This window comes from Propithecus coquereli, unplaced genomic scaffold (genome assembly GCF_000956105.1).
Source record: "Propithecus coquereli isolate 6110/MARCELLA unplaced genomic scaffold, Pcoq_1.0 Scaffold435, whole genome shotgun sequence".
Lineage (NCBI taxonomy): Eukaryota > Metazoa > Chordata > Mammalia > Primates > Indriidae > Propithecus > Propithecus coquereli.
The window spans coordinates 2295027-2302724 of NW_012150119.1; positions in this window are offsets into that span (position 1 = coordinate 2295027).

Below are 7698 nucleotides of genomic sequence, written 5' to 3' on the forward strand. Positions count from 1 at the left end.
ACCGCCGTCAGAAGCCTGGCCTTCTCATCCCACTCACCTCGTCCTAGGGGTGTCCGTCCTGGAGGGCTCCTGTGACTCCAAAGAACAGGGAGCAGCCTGCAGACTTCTGGAAATGCTGTTGGCCTCACGGTGCTCACTGGTATTAGGGGAGCAGTCCTAATAATGTTTCAAATTCAGGTGCTAGGAGTCCCTTTGTGCTCCCTCCCTGTGTCACCATTGTGGCATTTCAATAATGTCATCCCAATTCATTCACTCACTACTCTCCACTTAACAACACATTCCCCGTGATCCGTGAGGGATGCCATCTGGACAAAGGAGACAGTAAGGTGCAATTGTAACTTTTGCTCCCAATTCAGTGATATTTTTTCTGGGTGGGGTCTTTCGCTAATCTTACTTCATTTTGGTGACCTGTTGGCATATTTGAATACATGCCCATGAACACAGGAAAGTCCCCAGATGGGTGTGGGCACTTCCAACTACGTGGCAATGAGGATTTTTGTTCAGACCACTCTTTGTCCTTCATGGATTACCAGGGTTAGGATCCAGCATCAGTAGACAGGGAAAATGTCAATATTATATGTGTTTTATTGTAATTTACCAATTAGAGAAAAGGGGGCAAGGGAGACTGATGTTCTGAGACTGCAGAGCATGCAGATCTCCCCATGTGGCCTTGTCCATTCATAGATAAGGAAATCCAGGGTGGGTGCCGCGTCAAGGAACAAGTACCACATGGGGAATGTTGGTCCTAGGGCTTCATAAAGGGCACTCAGGGGTCTTGGAAGTAGCTCCTCACACAGGCTCTGTTGAGCAGTGCTAGACTCAAGCCTCTGACATTTCAGGGCTCCCTGATCTTGTGTCCTATTGAGGTGAAGACCATGCCTTATGTCCACTTGGTTTTTGTTTTCCTCTTGCTGGGCACAGAGGAAGACTGTACCTCCAACCTCCCCTGCAGTTGGGTTGGGATCATGTGACTAATTCAGGCCAATGAGTGAAGTGAAAAGGACACGTGTCACTTCCAGGCTGAAACATGGCTGAGTGGGAACAGGTCACTGTGCGCTCCCACCTCTTGCTGTAGTGACCCTGGATGCCAGGCACTGAGTCCTGAGGTCTCGAGAGAGCAGAGCCTCCCTTGGCCTGCCTCCCTGTAAGAGTGTGCAGAGCAAAGACTCCACCAACCCACTCTGGGGGTGTAGCATGGGGCAGAAATAAATCTTCACTGGGCAAAACCACTGAGATTTTGAGATTAGCTTGTTACCGCAGCTTCACTTCTCTCATCCAGACTAACACCAAGTCGAGCTCATGGGGTAGTTTGGAGGTTCTGAGATTTTTTTCTTGTTGCAATTTTCCACATTTCCTTTTCTTTTCTTTTTAACACATTTAAGTGCTTATCCTATGCCAAGAATAGTAATAGGAGTAGAGAGATAATTCCTGAAAGGAAAAAAGAAAACCCAACAGGGGTAGTGTTTCCCTGGAGTTTTATCATGTATACCCATGGGAACATAAATCAGATGGTAGAGAAAATAGAGGATGACAAAGATTTGGGTCAGAGAGAGCTGTAGGGAGTGACGTCTGGGGCAGGATACATTCGTGCTGCAGTGATGGCATTCCTGGTCACGGCGGCCCACGTTCCCTTTCATAGTTTCCACGTTCCTACTCTGTAAAGCAGAAAAGAGCACTTACTCCTACTTAAGTGTGAGCACAGAGCAACAAGTCGTATTTGGCCGGGACTGGAGAGAGTAGGGGAGGAAGAATGCACTGGCTGATACGGACATAGCACGAATTAGGATTCTGGCGTGTGTGTTCAAGCAGTTGCAGAAGGGAAAACCCAGTTTTCCCTTTAACACTTCTCATTTTTACCTTCCACCTGAACTTGTGCTCTGGAATCTGCTCTCCAGTCGGAAGGGACAGTTTCCTTTTGTCTCTCCCGATGCCTTTGATGGGCGTTATTTGCCACGATGTCTGTTGCTGTCCCTCCTCTAATTCAATTGCACTCCCGGGCCTGGCCTTCCAGGATGGCCCCCCGTGCTCCTGACACTTCTCTCTCCTGTAATCCCACTTGCCATTTACTGTTTCGTGTCGTGATTTGACGGGGAACGGCTGCTCTTTGCTTTCCGACACGACTGCTGGCTGGTCCTTCTGCCTCGTCTCCCTCCTGGTGGGTGCCCATGCAGGTGGCCGATTTCATTTTTGTAGAAACGGGGAGCAACACAGGGGGAATCTGTGGCTTCCTGCCAAAGTGGGTAAAAATACACCCCAGTCCTTCCCCCAGAGGGGTGGATACCTAAGCCAGTTCTTTATTTGCATCAGAGCAGGGGTTCTTGGTGCTGGGTGCAGAGTAGAAGCACCTGAGAGGCTTTAATAATATTAATGTACGACTTCATCTCAGTACAAGGAGGAAATCAGTTTTTTCTTGCTTTTTTTTTTTTTTTTTGGAGCTGGATATTGGTGTTCATTTAATCCTTCATTAACAGCGATTAATGAATTGTTATTATTGAGCACCGTCTTGGTGCCGTGCACCGTCCTAGCAGCTGGGGATACAGTGATAAAAATGAAAAACCAGCTTTCCATTCCAGCAGAGGTTATGTTCCGGTTGAGGAGGGAGGGCAGACAATAAATAAGCAATATGATAAATAATCAGAATAATTTCAGATAGTGAAGTATGCTATAGATGAAAGTAGGGCATGCAATAGGCACAGACTGAGGGTGTGCTGCTACCTTACTACGGATGCTTCTGGAAGGCTCACCGAGGAGGTGCCAATGAAGCTAGAGGTAACCTGTCCTGACATGTCCGGGGCAGAGTGTTCAAGGCCAAGGGAGCTGGAGGTTCCCTTGTCCTCAGACAACACTTCGCATGGCATTCTTCAGGAGACAGGGCCAGTGTCGCTGAAGGCGGAAACTGCAGGGAACTAAGCTGGAGAAATAAAAGGATGGATAGACGTAGAGTAAGATCTTCCAGGTGCTGGGAAATGAACCTTTAACCTTTGCTTTCAAAGGTTAAAGCAGGCATCCTTCTCACCATCTACCAACACTGCCCCCTCACCCTCAGCCCCTGGCTGTCCCAAGCAGGCGGGCCTGCGGCCAGTTCCTCCCACGCCCCCATCCTTCCCTCCTGTTTCCGGGCTCTGCTGGGATCACCGTGCAGGTGAGACATGTCACTGTAGCTGAGCTGGCTGTCTGCTTTGCCCAGGGCCTGGAGAAGCCGGAGTCTTCTCCTTCCATCAAGAGGAGCATGGACCGTGGGTCAGGTTGTGTCCTGCACTGGCGCTTACCCCTTAACCTTTCTGGACCTCAGTTGCTTTAACAGAATGTCGTGAGATGAAAGAGTATAATATACGCCTCCCTGCGTCGGACCGTCTGACACACAGGACACACTCGGGGAATGCAACCGCCATTCTAGTCTCTGCTGCTGTAAGTTGCACTGTTTTAGATCCACCTCTAAGTGGGATCGTGCAGTGTTTGTCGTCCTGTGCCTGGCTTATGTCACTTAGCGTGATGTCCTCCAGGTTCATCCCTTTGCTGCAAATAGCAGGATTTCCTTCTTTTTTAAAGGCTGAATAATATTCCATTGTATGTATAGACCACATTTTCTTTATTCATCTGTATGTCAAAGGACATTTAGGCTGTTTCCGTACCTTGCTGTTGTGAATACGGTGCAATAAATCTTGATGAAATCTAATTGTTTTTGTGTGTGTAACTATGATTACTTTTAAACCTGAGGAACAGTTGCTGCCCAGACAGAAAGAAGATTGAAAGTACTGCTGTTATCTGACTCCCAAAATAGCCGGCTCTTCCTCACTTAACTCTTAGAATTAATCTCCAGACCCCAGAGGTGGGCCTCCTGCGTCAGAGCTCTCTGTACGTCCTTATTAGGGGACAGGGCACTTCTCAAAGGCTCTTTCCCTACACGGGGACCGTAGTATTAGCTGCAAGATCTGAGGCAGATGATGTTTGTGTCCAGTTTTAATTTAACAAACAAATGGGTTCTTGTTGCATTTTGCTTCCTGAAGTTAATAATTATCACTGCACTCTCCTTTCCCAACAAAAAATTGTGGGACTTGGATAATTGAGTATTTTCCTGACTCCAGTTGGATGGCAAGAAGTTAAAATTATTTTTAGAAAAGCAGTTGCCCAGGGTGAGTGTAATTCTAACAGGATTGTCTCCACTCACTGTTTGTTTTAGCCGGCTCTCACTGTGGTTGAATGCGAAAGCAAGCCAAACCACAGTCTCCTCAGCTCCCATCTGAATCCTTGTAAAAAACCTCCATTCAGTATCTTTTCCCTAATTCAGCTGTTAAGATACGCTCCAGGTGATGGCGTTTTGCATTCACCTCTCTGTTTTGATGGTTTCATGTTGTTGTGTGGTCATTTGCCTATGTAGATGTCAGTTGCTCTGTTAGGATTCTCTGGAGAAACACAACAACTATATTTACAAAATCTGTATCTATATCTATCTATAGATAAGTGGAGGCTTATTATAGGGATTGGCTCAGCCAGTTATGGAGGCCGAGAAGTCCCACCGTCTGCCATCTGCAAGCTGGAGAACCAGGAAAGCCAGTGGTGTATAATTCAGACCAGGTCTGAAGTCCTGAGAACCCAGGTTGGGTGGCGATGGTGTAAGTTCCAGTCTGAGTCTGAAGTCTTGAGAACCAGGAAGGCAGAAGTTGGATGTCCTCACTCAAACAGAGAGAGAATTTGCCCCTTCTCCACCTTTTTGATCTATTCAGGCCCTCAGTGGATTGGATGGGGCCTGCCTGCATTGGTGAGGGTGGGTCTTTACTCGGTCTACCAATCCTAATGCTCATCTCTTCCAGAAAAGCCCCCACGGACACATCCAGAAAGAATGTTCCACCCCTTAGCCCGGTCCAGTTGACACATAAATTAACCGTCGTCACCACGGAATGTTGTCATGTGCTCCAGCTATAACTTGTCACACTGGCAAGTTGGCAGGAGTAAGGTACAGTGGGTGGTGCCCTGGATGCAGATTCTGAACACCTGGTTGGGAGTTGCGGCTTTGCCACTTTCTAGCCATGTCGCCCTCCACACCTTTCCATGAAGAGGGGACCCCGCCACCTTCACAATTTAATCAACCTCATGTGACCGCTGTGAGAATTGAAATTCGGGTTTTGCAAATCCTAAGAGCGCTCTGCATACCAGCAGTACCGGGAGTCTTCCCGCAGCGCAGGAGTGTGCTCGGCTGCCAGCAGGGCAGGGCGGCTGAGCTCCTGGGCCACATGCCGTGAGCGCGCTGAGAGAGGGCATCCCTAACGCTTCGTTCCAGCAGCCCCGAGGAGCCAGACAGGATGGAAACCGTACAGAGTTTTCCCCTGAGTTGGCTAAGGCAGTGGGGAGGAGGCAGCGGCTTGTGAGGACAGGAAGGAGAAGCTGAAAAGCCCTTCCAGCGTTTCCTGGACCACACGCCTGCTGTGTGGTCCGCCCCGTCGCCAGCTTGGCACCTGCCTCGCCTCTCTCTGGCGAGCTTAGGAAATGCCTGTTCCCCTGCCCAGGGCCACATGGCCTGCTGGGCTCTGAAGGCTCTCCGAGACTGGAACTGGCCTCCCATCGTAGCTGTGCGTACCTGGATTTGCATGTTCATAGGAAATAAGGACAAATTAGAGCATCGCTGTTACTAGTAGCTGGACCCAGGAGCCTCTTAACTTTCCACGCTCCTCACCTGTCGGTGTGCGCTGTGCTAGGGCTGTGCTGAGGGGTCAGGTGGCCACCCACCTGACGTTTGATTAGCCTGCAAGGTGGTTCAGAAGGATGTGAAAGAAGAATCATGGGCTTTCAGAATTTCAGCCTTCGTTTTATAGATGAGGCAATGAAAATGATTTGTCTAAGCTCATCCAATGAGTCAGTGGCAGGCCTGGGACAAAGCTCCTGGTCCCCTCGTAGCCACTCAAAGTGCTCGTCTCCCTTGTACGTGGCTGAGAACATAAGGAAACGAGAATCTGCCCCATCTTTGTTGCTAGGGATAGAGCACAGTGACATAAACTGGGTTCATGTGTCCCAAAAGATGAGGGCTGCCAGGTAAAATACAGGACACCCAGGTCAATAACGTCTTTTTGGGGCACACTTGTACTAAAAATTTATTCGCTGTCTATCTGAAATTCAGATTGAACCGGGTAGCCCACATTCTATTTGCTAAATCTGGCAACTCTGCAATAGATGAGAGTCACACTGACACTCTTTAGCAAACCAGATAATGGCTGCATAGACTTGTCCTGGGTCTCCACTTAGAGGCCACATCTCAGTACTTTCTGGAAGTTCTTAGGAGGGCTGCAGCTACATCTGCAGCAGTGCCAAATCTCAATATGAAACCAGAGCAATTCAATCGCGTATTCACAGTCTAGATGTTTGCACCAAGTAGACAAAATATTGAGATGTCTGGCAGAATTGCTCAATGGTCCTTTGGAAGTCTGGCATCCTGCAGCTGCAGCCTTGGAGTTCACCCTGTGCTGGGACAGTATCTACAACCCAGTCCTCTGATCTATGGTGACCCTGGTCTCTCTCTCCTCCTTTTCCAACAGGGCCCAGGACATGCTACTACAGTTTTCAAGGATTCAGCTGAAGTCTGGACATGCTTTGCATTTTGTTCATTTTTTGGCCCGAGATTCACATGTATGTGCAGTTGTTTTACTTCAGTCTGCTGATAAAGCTCCGGCTTCTGCAGACTTCTTTTCCTTAGTTTCTGTTATGCAGGAAACCCAGTGAAAAAAATCAGATTTTTTTCCCCCTAAGAGCACAATGAACTGCAATAAATCCTGTACATATAACAACAGTTCGACCCCGTTAAGAAGATGGATGGAGAACAGTAATTTCCAACAGCCCTGGAAGGCCCTAGCAGCTCAGGGCCGCTTCTGGGAGGAAGGTGCATTCATTGATTCAGTTATTCATTCATTCCACCGACTTTACCGACTGCAGTGTGGCCTAGGAGCGAGCCGAGCAGCGGGGGAATGCAGTAGCTGGAAACACGGGCTCTGTGGCCAGTGCTCTTGGTTCTGTCATCCGCTAGTTGTGTAATCTTGCCCAGTGACTTCGTTTCTCTGCACCTCCCTTTGTTCATCTGTGAAACAAGATTAACAACAGATCCTACTTCATAGGGTTGTTGTTAGGATTAAAAGAGAATTCACACCACTGCTTAAGAACAACATCTGACATTTAGTAAGTACTTATAAATGTTAGCTATTGTGTTGGACACATAGCTGTGGAGAGTCTTTGAACTCAGAAAGGGTAGGCTCTCGTCCCTCAGGGTGAAATTCAGAGTCATTGTCCGCCAGAGCTTGCTCTGAGTCACGGGGGAGGAGTCTGGCTCTGGGTCCCATCACTAGCTGTCTCATTCCCCTTGGCCAGCAGCTGGTCTAGGAAGGGCCTCCATGCCTAGTTCTGGCTAATGAGACAGAAACGGACACTTTCTGGCTGGGACTTCCGAACCATCTTTTGCCTTCCTGAACAAAAAGTAAAACATAAAAAAATACGATTAAAAAAAGAAAGACTTTTGGCGTGGAACATGATTATGGTGCTTGGAGGGACAGCAGCCATTTTGTAACCCTGAGGACACAGCGTAAGGACAAAGGCCAATGTGCTAAGGGTGGCAAAAATAGAGAAAGAAAGAACTCGGGTCTCTAAGGGTACGTTTAAGCAACTTCACCAGATGGCCTAGCTCCAGACTTCCTATTTAGTGATGAAAATCAATGTCTA